Raw genomic sequence first — 17,017 nt, 5'->3', positions numbered from 1 at the left:
TTGTATGAAGTGCAGCTGCTCACATGATTCATTGATCGAGACTCTTTATGTTTGGTAAAGCATTCCTCATTACGACAAGATTTGTTACAGTCGGGGCAGATGACAGGTTTAAACCGTCGCTGTTTACAGCAAGGATCAAGACAAACGCCACAGTGTCCTTCACACTGGTGCTGTTGCCAATTCTCATGCCCTTTGTAACAATGCCTGCAAAAGAATGCATGGCCAACAAATGCCTCAATTGCTTTCACGCAGTAAAAATGACCCTCAAGGTTTAAGACAAATAAGGTATCGTTATCTGTTTTGGGGTAACGCGTGTCGAAGAAGGTCATGGGGCGGCAGTCCTCTTTTCGATACATTACAGTTATTTTCCGTTTGAGGACTTTCTCAAATTTATGGACATCGCCCAGACTCACAGGTGTTTGACAATCCAATCCTACACTCTCATGTAAGAGCCGCGCTTGTCTTGTGGCCTGTTTTGTTGTAAGTGTGTCATTTAGCAGATAGGTTAGTGAGAGAGCGAAACACAAATTATTGTCTTTATTACGAGGTAAGTGTAGGTGTCGTTTTTTCAACCTCAAAATCTCTCTGTTGGTAGTGTTCAACAGCCTACGACGCATTCCACCACGCAATGGAGTGACTATTTGTACAATGAGCTCTAAGCCCTCATCAGCCAGAAGCTCTGTATTTGATTGGGCTAAACGTTCAAGCATGTCTGATACATTATCTCTGATAGAGTTTATATCACTAGTTTGCTGGTAGATGTGAGCTCTATCGTTACCACCCACTAGCTCTATCTGAATTACATCACCTGTTTGCGCCCTGCTAGCTACCTCTTGCATGACATCATCTATTTTATCTTCAATCTGGAGGTAGAAGGTTGCAAAATCATTAATGTTCTGTTGCGATGGTATATTTAACTGTCGCCTTACCTCTACATTATTGAAATGTGGCCTATTGATTACAATAAAACCGCCGCGTTGGTCAGCTAATACAGAACCGTTGTTAGATTGCTGGGGCGTGTGTTGAAATGCTGGTGTGTTGTCATCAATAACGTCTATTTCGTGATCAATTATAACAGAGCAGTTGTTAGGCTGAAATATCGGCAGAACGTCGTCAATAGCAACCGGTGATGAATCGACAGTGTTAGCGGTCAACGGGTCAACCAGAGGTGTATTTAGATTTTGGATGATGTTTAGCAACTGGACAGGAATGTCAGCACTGATACGCCCGTTGTTGCCATTAGCTTGGTTGTTTAATTCTCCTATCATGTTTAGCAATTGTGACGGGATTTGTGTCGGACTCTGTCCACCTTCATTCATACTTTGATTGTTCAATTCATCTATGACAGCTTGTAAATGGGTGAGAATAGCAGGACTGTCTGGTCTCTCCCCCTCTGACAAAGCCGTGCTCACATTGTTGAGCAAATCTGTTATTTGACTCGTACACACATTGTTAATGTTTGATAAATCTAGCTCTGGTGTGTCACTTCTTTGGCTTGTCCCGCTAAATGATGGCAAATCTATTTCATCAATGTTTGCTAAGAAATCTGACTCTGTTGACGTAAGGTTTGGATGATCCATTATATTTTCTTTTACAAAACACAACAGAAACAACACAAACCTATTTTGATTCGGCTAAATCTGTAAGAGCATGTATAATCTTAAAACACTCTTGTAACCGTCTTTTGTAGATACAGTTACCACGACACTTTAGAGGCCCCCTGCTGTTTGAGTGGTGGGTGTTGTAGAAGGGCTGCCCCCTCCTCCCCCGCCTCTTCCTCTCTCTCTGAGCCCTCGTGTCACGACGCTCACCTGGAAGTAGCTATAAAAAAAAAACAAAAAAAAAAAGGTTAAGCCGTTATATTACCAAAAATAGCAAGTCAAATGATAACATAGAAGGAATACTTCTAACTTTGTTTGTCGACTCTTGATGATGATTCAAGCCCTCGTAAGTAGACAGAGCTTCAACTAGTTCTGAGTCCGTCGCTGATTCTGGTTGAACGGTGCGGGTTGAGAGTGGATTGGTTTCAACAGTAACACGTGACTCTGATACCGCCGGTCGCGCTGGCGCTGACGTTTCGACTGCTCCAATATGGCGGTCGAAGGCAGCTTGTGTCGGCCGAACGCTTTTCCTAGTGGCCGTGGCCACGAGATCTGTTACATACATAAAATAAAATCAGCAACTAATACCCTCTATATTAACTATCTTAGATGCGCGATTGACTCACCGTAGTCTGATTGTGTTAGGTAAACGTCGCTAAAATCGTCGTCAAAAGATGCGTGGACATCAGCAAAAACGATGTTGTCTGCAAATATTATATAAACATTACATTTTGTTTTATAAAATAACCGCAGTGTATTATTATTATTATTATCGCGAGAAAGGTATTAAAATGACTTACCTTTAACCATTCTCGAAAACAGCTTTTTGACGCGCTTCAACCCCAGTTGCTCAGAGCTATGCCTTGGCTTGTCTTCTCCAAAATGATGCTCGTCCACACCAAACTTTAAATTCGGCGGGGATAAGACCACGCCTATGGGCTCACGTGTCGCGGGGAGTCAGATAACTCTGGCCGTATCAAAGGGTCTACCTCATATCCTTGGCTCCAGTAATGCCGACTCCACTATTGTTTGTCAAATTATGCATCAACACCTTGCTTTTTTTTTATCTTTCAGATACCTGTGGCAGCATGCTAACGACACTTCAATGATTTTCTCAACAAAAAAAAAAAAACCCTTGATCCTCTAAAGTAATGTTTGCCAAATTACATGCGTCTCTCGCTTTCAGATAACTTTGGCTGAGCTATTGTTTCTCAAATTATATGCGACAACACCTTGATTTTTTCTCTTTCAGATAACTTTTGGCACCTGTAATGCCGCCTCTGTCACAAACACCCCCCTCCCTCTCGTGACCCTCCACTCTGACACAAACACCTTCAATCTCACACGTACGGGCCGGAAGCAAAGCTAGCTCAGAGGGCTTTTAGCAAAGATAGCTCAGGTGCTGCACCTGTCTTGATTCATAAAAATACATGCCCATACATATCCACATCTTAAAAATGGCGCCAGCAAACCAAAATGGCGACAGTCAAAGATGGCGCCGTCACGACTGGCGCCATCTTGATGCCCCCAACCCCGCCACAATTCAAAAGAGGGTGATTTATGATACCATAACAAGTCATAAAAAGGTCATAACATTTTATGACCCCTAACTCATTTGCATATGAATAGACATCAAAGCTTGGCGCATTGTAATATTGTGTGACGTGTGTGTGTGTGTGTGTGTGTGTGTGTGTGTGTGTGTGTGTGTGTGTGTGTGTGTGTGTGTGTGTGTGTGTGTGTGTAAGAGGAAGGGATGGGGTGATGTTCATGTGTGCTCATGTGTATGATGTGGCTCTTTGCGGTAACACATTAAAAAATGTGGCTCTTAGTCTCTGACTGGTTGGCCACCCCTGGTTTAGAGGCTGTTATTTCTGCAAAAGGAGGATTTTTCTGTTGGGGTGCCCAAATTTATGCACCTACCTACTTTTGTTCAAGTAATAATCACACAATTTCTGTAAATCCTATAAACTTTATTTCACTTCTCAAATATCACTGTGTTTGTCTGCTATATGATATATTTAACTGAAATTGCTGATCCAAAGAAGCGATGATCTATAAAGGAAAATCATAAAAATGATCAGGGGTGCCCAAACCTTTGCATATGACTGTATATTGTGGCGTTACCGAAGTACCAGGCAAGTCGTGGGTTTTGATAACCAGCTCTTTATTTCACAAAATAAGAGGTCAATTCAAGAACCAACAACAATCGTCTCATCCCCCTGCTGCCTTCATGGCCTCCCTAGGCAATCGGAAACTACTGAACTGTACCGATGTACAAGTTGCTACACTGAATAAACTATATATCAAATAACTATAAGATAAATAAGAAGTTTATCGAACCATCCGTGTCACTCCAAATCATTAAATCCATCGAAATCTTTGTCCTCTGTCAATCTTGTCACGTCTCGTCCCCAACTGCTCCACTATGTGTCTGTTGTCTTGGTTTCTGTCTGTGTGCTCGCCCCTCCCCTCCTGTGTAACCATGATCAGTGTAATTATTCCCACCTGCCTCTCGTTACCTGTCGTGTATACAAGTTCTGTCTGCCCCTCACTCCCTGTCGGATCGTCGATGTTGTCACGTTTGCTGTCCTTGTGGTTCCTGTCTGTTTCGAGTCTGTTTCTGTTTGCCATCCCTGTCGGTCAGTCTATCATGTTATTAGTTTACCAGTTCTCGTCTGTTTCCCTCGATGCCTCGTTCCACTTCCCTTTTCCCTCAATAAACCCTGGTCCAAGCTGCACTTGGTCGCCCTGCTCCATGTTCCATCCGATCCGTGACAAATCTCTTTCCTCTGTGTTATAAACAACTCTGCTGACTCTGGAAGTCAGTGAATGGATTCAGACTCATTGTCAGTTGTGGTTCCAATTATTCCACAGGCCAAGTGCGACCTAATGCAGTTGTGAAATAAAATGTGATCATCTATACTACTAAGTAAGTAAGTAATGTGTTAATGATCAAGTAATAATGTGTTAATAAGTTACTCCTGATAAGTCGCACCGCCGGCCAAACTATGAAAACAACTGCAATTTATAGTCCGGAAAATACAGTAATAAATCCGCACATCAGGAGCAAGCAGTGTCAGACTGGAAACTCGTGGTTAGAAACAATACATTTTGTTTTGTACTATAACAAATGGTTATTTTTGCATTAACATACCTCTGTGGTATGTACGACATCAGCACATTTTTTAAAAGCGCAGGCTGCATTTAGCCATATGGAAATCAGCACAACACCACTTTGGTGTAAACATTTAAATTTTAGAGCTATGACTACCATTTTTTAATAAGCTTCATAATTCTGTCAGATTTTTTTCCTTTACAGTGTTCCCTTGTTTGTCGCGGGAGATGCATTCCAGAATAACCAGAACAGGAAAAAAAAAGAAAAAAAAATATTTTTTTTTTAATCGACGATCAATTCATTCTGGTCAAGACGCTCGTACCGGTCATGTGACATGTTTTCCAAGTCGAGCCCGCAAAGCTAGCAAAAATGAATTTATTTTGAAAAACATAAGAAATTTGGCAATTCTCTCCCAATTACAACCGTCGCTGTGTCCCTTGACACAAGACGCTCGTCTCGGTCACGTGACATGTCACCCCAGTCGAGCTCGCGAGGCAAGCAAAAATGAGCAAGAAACAGAGAAGTTTGGAAAGCTTCTTCGGAAAGGGGAAAAAAGCCGAATGAGGAGACTGAAGAAGAGGCTACCACTTCTAAGAAAAGGAAAGCTGCATTTAAAAGAACATTTCTGGAGTCCTACTTAAAATATGGATTTATCGCCACAGGTGACTCTGACACGCCAAGCGCACTCGGCGGCGACAAGGTAGCTAATGTTAGGTTACGGATTTTAGTTATTGATCTGACTCCAAATTGCGATCAACACTTAGCACATAAATTGCTATGTCCTAATCCACACACTGGCGCACCTAACAATTTTGCGAGTTCGTTCTGTCAAAGAGAAGACCAGTAGATCAATCAGACCAAATTTACCAATTGTTTATTCCTGACAAAGCGCACTAATACAGGCCTGGGTCCCGGGTCCCTCACACTAAAACTCGTGCGTTTTTGTGACCACCAAAAGACGACACATTCTTCCGGGTTGCCCAGTTTTGAAGAAACACAATATGAATATTAAAGCATGCAAAATATTGTGAGATGATTGGTCACTGATCTCCTCCCCGTCTAGGTGTCGCTGGTCTGGAGGTTGGGTTTTCCCCGCGAAGCCCGACCACATAGACGTGCTGTTGTTCTCGTTTCTCACCGACTTTGAGGTGTTCTCGTCCGGCACTCCCTGTCTGGGCCTATTCCACAAAACTTCGAAGAAAACAAGTTCATGCAGTTTGCCTGCACATTCTTTGCCACCCACCAATCCACACGAGCACTCCAATACTAGATATTAATATGATTATAAGTTTAACACAACCTTAAAAAATATGTTTGCAAACTCCCGAAAGCACATTTCCCTTTACTAACGAGGCAATGAAGCCTTCAAAACTGCTTCAGCACATGGAGACCAAGCATCCTGGACTAAAAGACAAACCTTAACCACTTCGGGTGTCATTATCTCCGATTACGACTGGATGGGACCGGCTCGTTTCTGAGAAACAAGCTCGGTGCTCCAATAATTCAACGTAATGGTGAGTTTTATTTTTGTAGTTTATATTTGTTTTTATGCCAGTCGTATAATTTTATTTCATCGTATTTATATATTTATTATACCGTATTTTCTGGACTATAAGTCGCTCCGGAGTATAAGTCGCACCAGCCATAAAATGCCCCAAAAAGTGAAAAAAACATATATAAGTCACTCCGGAGTATAAGTCGCATTTTGGGGGGCAATTTCCATCCATCCATCCATTTTCTGAACCGCTTAGTCCCCACGGGGGTCGCGGGCGTGCTGGAGCCTATCCCAGCCGTCATCGGGCAGTAGGCGGGGGACACCCTGAACTGGTTGCCAGCCAATCGCAGGGCACACAGAGACAGACAACCAATCGCACACACACTCACACCTAGGGACAATTTGGAGTCTTCAATCGGCCTACCAAGCATGTTTTTGGAATGTGGGAGGAAACCGGAGTGCCCGGAGAAAACCCACGCGGGCCCGGGGAGAACATGCAAACTCCACACAGGGAGGGCCGGAGGTGGAATCGAACCCGCACCCTCGTAACTGTGAGGCGGACGTGCTACCCAGTGCGCCACCGAGCCGCCTGGGGGGCAATTTATTCGACAAAATCCCACACCAAAAACAGTCATGAACGAGCAACAACAGGCTAAACAATAGCAACAACAGGCTAAACGATAGGTATGCTAACGTGACAAATACAAACAAAGAGCTGAGAACGGGCCTGATGTAACATATAGAGTGATTAAGGACAACTATTACATGAATAACATGTTTATAAAACCATCGGTGTCACTCCAATTCATTAAATAGCAACAACAGGCTAAACGATAGGTATGCTAACGTGACAAACACAAACAAAGAGCTGAGAACGGGCCAAATAATAATAAATAATAATAATAAATATAAGAGGAGCAAAAATAGAGCAAGTGTACATACAGCAGACAGTGGACTTGGATGTTAGGGTTTTCCAGGTTATCTTTATCGTAGGATTATGTTGGAATGTAGACTATAATGATTAAATCAATCTTGTCTTGCCCTCACAATGCAGAGTAAGATGAAGTGGTTGCTTCCTCTGCTTGATTGACCAGCTGCAGGGGAAGCAATCAAAGTTGTTCTCTTTCCCACAACAGTGTAAAACACCCCCTGCTCTGATCTTATCAGAGGCCGGGGGTTCACCAAACCTGTCCACTCTCACCCCCACTCTGTTCTTCCTAATAAATATGCCCTTGCAGGGAGGAGACTTTTAGATTTCATTCCTGTAGCGAGTGATCTCTCCACCTGCAGGTGTCTAAAAGAACTTGCCTTGTCTCCTGTGTGGTTCTTGCAAAATAAGTTGGAGTGAGCAAATCTCTAACATTGGATATGGTGCTTTAAAGTGTTAATTGCTTTATTTGATGTTTTCTCTATTTTTTATGTTTTGAATATGTTCAAGATAAAGATATAAAAGCATGTGAAGTGATCAACTATACTAAAAATAACATGGGAAGTGGTCAGCTATACTTGTAAGTGATGTCTTAATGCTCAAGTAAAAATTTGTGAAATAAAACATATATAAGTTGCTCCTGAGTATAAGTCGCCCCCCCACCCAAACTATGAAAAAAAGCGCGACTTATAGTCCGGAAATTACGGTACATGTATTAATTATTTATATAAATTGATTATTTATTTATTTATATAAAGGCTGGTCCGCAAAAATATTTCTGACGCGTAACCGGTCCGTGGCGCAAAAAAGTTGGGAACCACTGATCTACGCCTATACCTCTGGTGTCTTAGGACCAAAATTATTTATGCCAAGCTCTACAAAAAAATGATGTGTAACAACTAAAGACCAACAAAAGAGTCTTCGGAGCAAAATGCTAAAACCAACAGGAAGGTCTTGACTTTAGTAAAAGCTGTTGTAACATTACCCATATTATTATGTCAAAATTGCACCCATTTGATGACACTCGAGGCTTGAAGGCATCTACAAATGTGCGTTTCATCATAGTGGTAGCATCACCTACTGGCTACAGGAAATAAACACTTTATTATTTGATGTTTTTCTGCGAGCAGATTAACCTGATCTACTGCATATTTGCTCGGAAGAATGTTTAGGCCTTTATGATGCTAAAACACAAATGCTGTGAGTTGCCGTGACAACACAGAGTTCCTCTAAGAAAACAACTCTAGGTTTGAGGGTCTAAACATGGACAAAAAAATTGCTTGGCAAAATCATCAATATTACATTAGGTCTCTGTGTGAACTTTAAAAATATGGCGCAGTTTTGCCCCCTACAATTTTTCCAGTTGTACTTTTCGCCTTGCTTTATGAAAATGTTATGGGATATATAACAGCCCTGACCGCCTGCCTCTTAGACTTTTTGTAGGTGAACAAAAAGTCTGGGCTAAATTTACTTTAAAATTTGGGGTAGCTTTGATTTTAAAAGCACACAATAACCACTTCATCCGTTCTTCTCAAAATTTTGCACATTTGATGATGCCAGTCTTGGCCAGAAGACATCTACAAATTTGCCACCTACTGGCTACAGGAAATAAACATTTTATTCTTTAATGTTGTCTCCCAGAACATTGGTTCTCTAATGGGGGTACGCGTACCCCTGGGGGTACGTGAGATCTAAAAAAATATATACCGGTATAAAAAAAAAACCCAGCAAGCCTGATTGTCTTGAGAATTAGTTATAAAAAGTTTGATAAAATACAAATGTATGTTTTATATTCAGTATTCAATTTTAATCCTTAAAAAACGGACTCTCCACAAACCAATAGCAGTCACCTGCGGTTGCCTTGACGACACACTGTAACAAGGAGATGTAGCTAAAGCGTAGCAGCGATGCTGCTGTTGAAAACACGGAGAAGTAAAAAAGAAGGCAAAACCAGAGCCGACAAAGTACCGACAGTACATGGAAGACTATTGTTTGATGGGATTTACGTCCACAAGTTGTAACCCACCCAAAGCGCTGTGGTTTTTTTGCGGGGAGAAATTAGCCAACGCTAGCAGGAAACAGGTGTTGTGCTCGATTTGGTTCCCCCGTGAGATTTTGTTCCCCCTGCCGCGGGAGCGCGCACGCCTTTTTTGGAAAGCGAAAAACCGATGCCGTACGGCGTCGTACGGCGTCAGCACTGTGTTGTTTTCAATAAAAACATGAAGAATTCACGTTTGCGTCAGTCAATTTTAATTTTTATAAAGGAAGATTCTCATTTGATGTCTTTAAATTCATCCGCGTTCTGCCATTGAAGCGGGGTACATTCAAAGACCAGTCGTACAGACGGAACACTCACTCACTTCACCAAAAAGCAACGATATAATTATGTGAGCTCTTTGCATAAACCTCGATGCAAAGAAACTCCTCTTGGGTACCGTTACATGCTACAAGGAGTATATATCACAAAGGAGACTTTATACTTAATTGTGATCATCATTCATCCATCCATTTTATTACTCAGGTATTTTCAAAGCAAATTAATATTGTTGCATTTATTAATTTGCTTTAAAATGACAGCGCAATATAATTAAAAGCTGACACTATAGCAATGTCAAACGTGTTCATTTAAGAAAAAGCCACACGCGTTTTGTGATCAAATCTTTCATAACGAGAATGATTTGAGTGAATTGATTTGAATGAATAATTGAGAAGAAATTTCAGTTCTGAAGGCTCCTTTTGTCCCAAGCAAAGTGAAAGGTGGTGGGATAAAAATTGTAACAGGAACGCTATAAAAAATGTCAAGCCGTGAATATTTGTGCCCCCCTCCCATTTTGAGAACGGTGAGTCCTGGATATCGACTGGCTTTTTTTTTTTTTTTGTCTTCCTGGGGGTCTGCTCAGGTAGTGTGGCAAATTTGAACAGGTTCCCTCATTCCTAGCCCAAGTTACAGGGGGGAACATATCCTCACGGGTGCCCCGTGAGGATATGTTCCCCCCCCCCCTTATTTTGAGAACGGTGAGTCCTAGACTCTAGCTGTTTTTTTTCTGTCTTCCTGGGGGTCTGCTCAGGTAGTGTGGCAAATTTGAACAGGTTCCCTCATTCCTAGCCCAAGTTACAGGGGGGGAACATATCCTCACGGGGGAACATATCCTCACGGGTGCCCCGTGAGGATATGTTCCCCCCCCTTATTTTGAGAACGGTGAGTCCTAGACTCCAGCTGTTTTTTTTCTGTCTTCCTGGGGGTCTGCTCAGGTAGTGTGGCAAATATGAACAGGTTCCCTCATTCCTAGCCCAAGTTACAGGGGGGGAACATATCCTCACGGGGGAACATATCCTCACAGGTGCCCCGTGAGGATATGTTCCCCCCCCCCTTATTTTGAGAACGGTGAGTCCTAGACTCCAGCTGTTTTTTTTCTGTCTTCCTGGGGGTCTGCTCAGGTAGTGTGGCAAATTTGAACAGGTTCCCTCATTCCTAGCCCAAGTTACAGGGGGGAAACATATCCTCACGGGGGAACATATCCTCACGGGTGCCCTGTGAGGATATGTTCCCCCCCCCCTTATTTTGAGAACGGTGAGTCCTAGACTCCAGCTGTTTTTTTTCTGTCTTCCTGGGGGTCTGCTCAGGTAGTGTGGCAAATTTGAACAGGTTCCCTCATTCCTAGCCCAAGTTACAGGGGGGGAACATATTGGATGTTAAATAAATAAATAAACAAATAGATAATAATGTTTTTTAATAAAGTTTAAAGTCATTATTTTTGATGTATGTTATATGATAACGAAACAAAGTTGTTTGACCAAAATAAGGCCAAAGACATTGATAAAGTGCATTAATAACAGTATCACTGCACAAATCATCAGAAAAAAACAGTTGGAGTCTCGGACTCACCGTTCTCAAAATGAGGGGGGGCGGGGACATATCCTCACCGGGCACCCGTGAGGATATGTTCCCCCCCTGTAACTTGGGCTAGGAATGAGGGAACCTATTCAAATTTGCCACACTACCTGAGCAGACCCCCAGGAAGACAGAAAAAAAACAGTTGGAGTCTAGGACTCACCGTTCTCAAAATAAGGGGGGGGGGGGGGGGGGGAACATATCCTCACGGGTGGCCCGTGAGGATATGTTCCCCCCCTGTAATTTGGCCTAGGAATGAGGGAACCTGTTCAAATTTGCCAAACTACCTGAGCAGACCCCCAGGAAGACAGAAAAAAAACAGTTGGAGTCTAGGACTCACCGTTCTCAAAATAAGGGGGGGGAACATATCCTCACGGGCCACCCGTGAGGATATGTTCCCCCCCCTGTAACTTGGGCTAGGAATGAGGGAACCTGTTCAAATTTGCCACACTACCTGAGCAGACCCCCAGGAAGACAGAAAAAAAACAGCTGGAGTCTAGGACTCACCGTTCTCAAAATAAGGGGGGGGAACATATCCTCACGGGTGCCCCGTGAGGATATGTTCCCCCCCTGTAATTTGGCCTAGGAATGAGGGAACCTGTTCAAATTTGCCAAACTACCTGAGCAGACCCCCAGGAAGACAGAAAAAAAACAGTTGGAGTCTAGGACTCACCGTTCTCAAAATAAGGGGGGGGGGAACATATCCTCACGGGCCACCCGTGAGGATATGTTCCCCCCCTGTAACTTGGGCTAGGAATGAGGGAACCTGTTCAAATTTGCCACACTACCTGAGCAGACCCCCAGGAAGACAGAAAAAAAACAGCTGGAGTCTAGGACTCACCGTTCTCAAAATAAGGGGGGGGGGAACATATCCTCACAGGGCACCCGTGAGGATATGTTCCCCCGTGAGGATATGTTCCCCCCCTGTAACTTGGGCTAGGAATGAGGGAACCTGTTCAAATTTGCCACACTACCTGAGCAGACCCCCAGGAAGACAGAAAAAAAAACAGCTGGAGTCTAGGACTCACCGTTCTCAAAATAAGGGGGGGGGAACATATCCTCACGGGGCACCTGTGAGGATATGTTCCCCCGTGAGGATATGTTCCCCCCCTGTAACTTGGGCTAGGAATGAGGGAACCTGTTCATATTTGCCACACTACCTGAGCAGACCCCCAGGAAGACAGAAAAAAAACAGCTGGAGTCTAGGACTCACCGTTCTCAAAATAAGGGGGGGGGGAACATATCCTCACGGGGCACCCGTGAGGATATGTTCCCCCGTGAGGATATGTTCCCCCCCTGTAACTTGGGCTAGGAATGAGGGAACCTGTTCAAATTTGCCACACTACCTGAGCAGACCCCCAGGAAGACAGAAAAAAAACAGCTAGAGTCTAGGACTCACCGTTCTCAAAATAAGGGGGGGGGGGGGAACATATCCTCACGGGGCACCCGTGAGGATATGTTCCCCCCTGTAACTTGGGCTAGGAATGAGGGAACCTGTTCAAATTTGCCACACTACCTGAGCAGACCCCCAGGAAGACAAAAAAAAAAAAAAAGCCAGTCGATATCCAGGACTCACCGTTCTCAAAATGGGAGGGGGGCACAAATATTCACGGCTTGACATTTTTTATAGCGTTCCTGTTACAATTTTTATCCCACCACCTTTCACTTTGCTTGGGACAAAAGGAGCCTTCAGAACTGAAATGTCTTCTCAATTATTCATTCAAATCAATTCACTCAAATCATTGTCGTTATGAAAGATTTGATTACAAAACGTGTGTGGCTTTTTCTTAAATGAACACGTTTGACATTGCTAGAGTGTCAGCTTTTAATTATATTGCGCTGTCATTTTAAAGCAATTTAATAAATGCAACAATATTAATTTGCTTTGAAAATACCTGAGTAATAAAATGGATGGATGAATGATGATTACAATTAAGAATAAAGTCTCCTTTGTAATATATACTCCTTGTAGCATGTAACGGTACCCAAAAGGAGGAGTTTCTTTGCATCGAGGTTTATGCAAAGAGCTCACGTAATTATATCGTTGCTTTTTGGTGAAGTGAGTGAGTGTTCCGTCTTTACGACTGGTCTTTGAATGCACCCCGCTTCAATGGCAGAACGCGGATGAATTTAAAGACATCAAATGAGAATAATCCTTTATAAAAATTAAAATTGACTGACGCAAACGTGAATTCTTCATGTTTTTATTGAAAACAACATAGTGCTGACGCCGTAGGACGCCGTACGGTATCGGTTTTTCGCTTTCCAAACAAGGCGTGCGCGCTCCCGCGGCAGGGGGAACAAAATCTCACGGGGGAACCAAATCGAGCACAACACCGGCACATCTCCAGCGGCATCTCACCACAAAACACGGATGCCATGTTGGTAAGCCACCGGAGTTCTTTAGGAGGAAACTTTCTGACTTCAAGTCATCCAAGACACAATGCAAAAAGCCTCCACTACATCAGCCAAAGCCCTAGAGGCTTCTTATGCGGTTTCTTTGCTCGTAGCTAAAGCCAAAAAAACGTTCACCATAGCTGAAGAGCTGCTGCTCCCTGCCGCTGTTGTATTGGCCGAAACTATGCTAGACAAATAAATCGGCGGATACATTAAAAACTGTACCTTTGTCTAATGACACAGTTTGCCTTAGAATAGACAAAATGGGTTCAGACATTGTCGAACAAGTTGTGGGAAAACTTGGAGACTCTTTTTCACTCCAGCTGGATGAATCCACAGATGTCAGTGGGAATGCACAGATTATTGCTTTTGTGAGATACATTGAGACTGACGACATTTGTGAACACATACTTTTCTGCAAATATCTGGAGGGAAGAACAACCGGAGAGGACATTTTTAATGTCGTTAACGCATTTTTCTCTGAAAATGGTATCAGCTGGAAATTCTGCAGCAGCGTGTGTACAGATGCGGCTGCATCAATGAAGGGCAGTGCGAAAGGGCTCATTGAGCGGATTAAAAAGGAAAATCCCGACATTAAGTGGACTCGCTGTGTGATTCACAGGGAAGCGTTAGCGTCCAAGAAAATGATCCCCGTGTTGCATGATGTTTTGAACGACAGCATCAAAGTGACCAACTTCATCAAGTCAAGGCCACTTAATGCACGTTTGTTCCGCTGCCTCTGTGAAAACCTGGGAGCTGAACACACGCAACTCCTCCTGCATACAGAAGTGCGCTGGCTCTCTCGAGGGAAGATACTCAACAGGCTGTTGGAGTTACGAGCTGAAGTGCACACCTTTCTGACAGAGCACGGCTCTCCCAATGCCACCTTGTTCGAGAGCACGGACTGGCATGCAAAGCTTTGCTATCTGGCGGATATATTCAGCAAACTGAACGAACGGAATGTGTCTCTGCAGGGCAAAGACATCAGCATCCTGAACCTGTATGACAAGGTGGGTGGTTTCCTGAAGAAAGCAGAGCTGCGGAAAAGGGCATGTGGTCAGGAGAATTTCACCCGCTTTCCTCAGTTGGATGCTTTTCTCTCCAATGAAGATATGGAGACAGCTCCAGTGAAGTTAGTCATAGTGGGACATTTGGCTAACTTGATAAAGAGCTTTTATTGCTACTTTGCTGACATGGAGGAGAAATCTGCACAGCTGAATTGGGTGAGAAACCCATTTCTCTTGTCTGAAGCAAAGAGAAGCAAGCTTCCTGTCACTCACCAGGAAAAACTGATGGAATTGGCATCTGACCAGATGAAGTTTGGCGCATCCACTCTCACACAGTTTTGGGTGTGTGTGAGGCAGGAGCACCCTGGGCTGGGACATAAAGCTTTGGAGCAGTTGCTGCCCTTTGCCTCCACATATTTATGTGAGACCTCCTTCTCTGCAATGACTGTGATCAAAACAAAGCAAAGAAACAGACTGAGCCTGGAGAAGAACTTGATCACAGCAGTTGCCTCCCTGCCACCAAGGATGACAAAGATCCTCAGTGAGGTACAAGCCATGCTAAAATGTAGTATGAGTGCAAAAGACTCATTCAAGCTTCAAGACTGTTCAATGCTTGTTCAATGCTTGTCAAATCAAAATCAAATGCAACAATTCCATTTTAAGAGAAAAAAAGTTTCATTTTTTTTTAACCCAAGAGATAAAGTTGATTATTTTTATGAGCAAATCTTTATTTATTAAGTTATCAATTTATTTTGTAAACAAGATATTATTTATTTATAATTAAGTTAATTTATTTTGTGAACACATTTTTAGTTATGTATATTTTTTATTTCCTTGCAAGAAATTATTACAAGAAACATTAATATAAATTAGCAGTGTTCTGCATACAGTATTTGAGTTTTGAAAAGGTTTATGCCTTCTTGGTGGTCACTGTTTACTGTTTATCTTTTTTGTTTCTATATGCATTATTTGAAACATAAATGTGTCTGTCAGGTACATTGCTACAAGTTGTTAAACTTTAATAAATCAAACAGTGATGACACAATCCTGTACCTTTCTTTTCGACCAGAAATGTGTTGCGCTGGTCAGGGGTACATGGCTGAAAAAATATTTCAAAGGGGGTACATCACTGAAAAAATTTGAGAACCATTGTCCTAGAAGTTCGAGCAGTTCTACCTCATATGTGCTCTGAGGACTTCCATGATGCTTAAAACACCAAGTTTGCTAGTTGTCATGAAATACGGTTGCTGTGGTAATGCAGAGTTCCCCAAGAAAACAAGTTGAAATCTAAATGTGCTCAAGGGTGTAAACGTGCACAAAAACTCATGAAACTTTACACACACAAAAAATGAAAAATCATCAATTTATTCATTTAGTTTATGATTTTCTAATAATAGCTCAGTAGCGTCTTTTACAAAATTTTAAAGAACCAACTCCAGTTCTAAATTTTACTTAGAATTATAAACATTTGGTGGTCTGTGTAAAAGAGAAAAAGCTTCGCTATGCCGTTTGCTATACATAACAAAACCCACTGTTTTGTAATTTCTTTCAAATTTCCATCATGTTGGCCTTTTATAGAGGTCACGTATGAAATAAGCCCTCCTAGAGCTTCATTAGTGTTGTCGTAGGAACACGCTTGTTGGGAATAATATACTTTTTCTCATTGGAATCTATGTATCTACTTATGTGTGCAAGATTCCCCGCAGTATGTGACAGTCTGGCCTCGTGATAATGACTTGGGGGCATATGGCCGGCTAATGACTGGAGTCATGAGCCGCGCTATACAATAAGCCCCATAGTTAGCTAGACGTGAACAGACCATGAGATGTAATTGTGGAATGTCCATCCTGTTTCGGGAAACATCCTGTCCATGTAAACTTGTCCCTTTTGTCTATTGTCTAAACCTCAATATATAAGCCACGACTGAACTGTCTGGGGGTGCGGCTCTCAGCCACACTTGCTGTGTGTGTGGGGTGCGTCCTTCTGCGCAGAAGAAAACGCTAAGCCAAAAAGACCTACCGCCTCTGAGATTGATTTCAGATAAATGTTGTGAACCCAACAACGCTGTTTGATGGTCTTAACATTTATGAAAACATAACACTTAGCACACTCATCACACCTAGTGTAATAATCATTACATTGATTGACTGTTATTGCACCTTAAAAAAAATGATTACCGTAATTTCCGGACTATAAGTCGCGCTTTTTTTCATAGTTTGGGTGGGGGGGCGACTTATACTCAGGAGCGACTTATATATGTTTTATTTCACAAATTTTTACTTGAGCATTAAGACATCACTTACTTACAAGTATAGTTGACCACTTCCCATGTTATTTTTAGTATAGTTGATCACTTCACATGCTTTTATATCTTTATCTTGAACATATTCAAAACATAAAAAATGGAGAAAACATCAAATAAAGCAATTAACACTTTAAAGCACCATATCCAAGTCCACTGTCTGCTGTAGGTACACTTGCTCTATTTTTGCTCCTCTTAAATTTATTATTATTATTTATTATTATTTGGCCCGTTCTCAGCTCTTTGTTTGTGTTTGTCACGTTAGCATACCTATCGTTTA

At 42.4% G+C, this 17,017-nt stretch overlaps 1 long non-coding RNA gene across 1 annotated transcript; it reads right to left on the bottom strand.

Moving 5' to 3' along the window:
• Positions 1-355: 355 nt before the first annotated feature.
• LOC125966891 (uncharacterized) lies at positions 356-11,170 on the bottom strand. Its single transcript, XR_011086699.1, has 4 exons — positions 7,573-11,170; positions 2,228-7,166; positions 1,912-2,153; positions 356-1,821 (listed from the first exon to the last, which is right to left on the bottom strand). It is a non-coding gene; the product is annotated as an uncharacterized lncRNA (long non-coding RNA).
• Positions 11,171-17,017: the final 5,847 nt, after the last annotated feature.

This window comes from Syngnathus scovelli, chromosome 4 (assembly GCF_024217435.2).
Source record: "Syngnathus scovelli strain Florida chromosome 4, RoL_Ssco_1.2, whole genome shotgun sequence".
NCBI lineage: Eukaryota > Metazoa > Chordata > Actinopteri > Syngnathiformes > Syngnathidae > Syngnathus > Syngnathus scovelli.
This window is presented reverse-complemented; position numbering and strand designations above follow the sequence as displayed.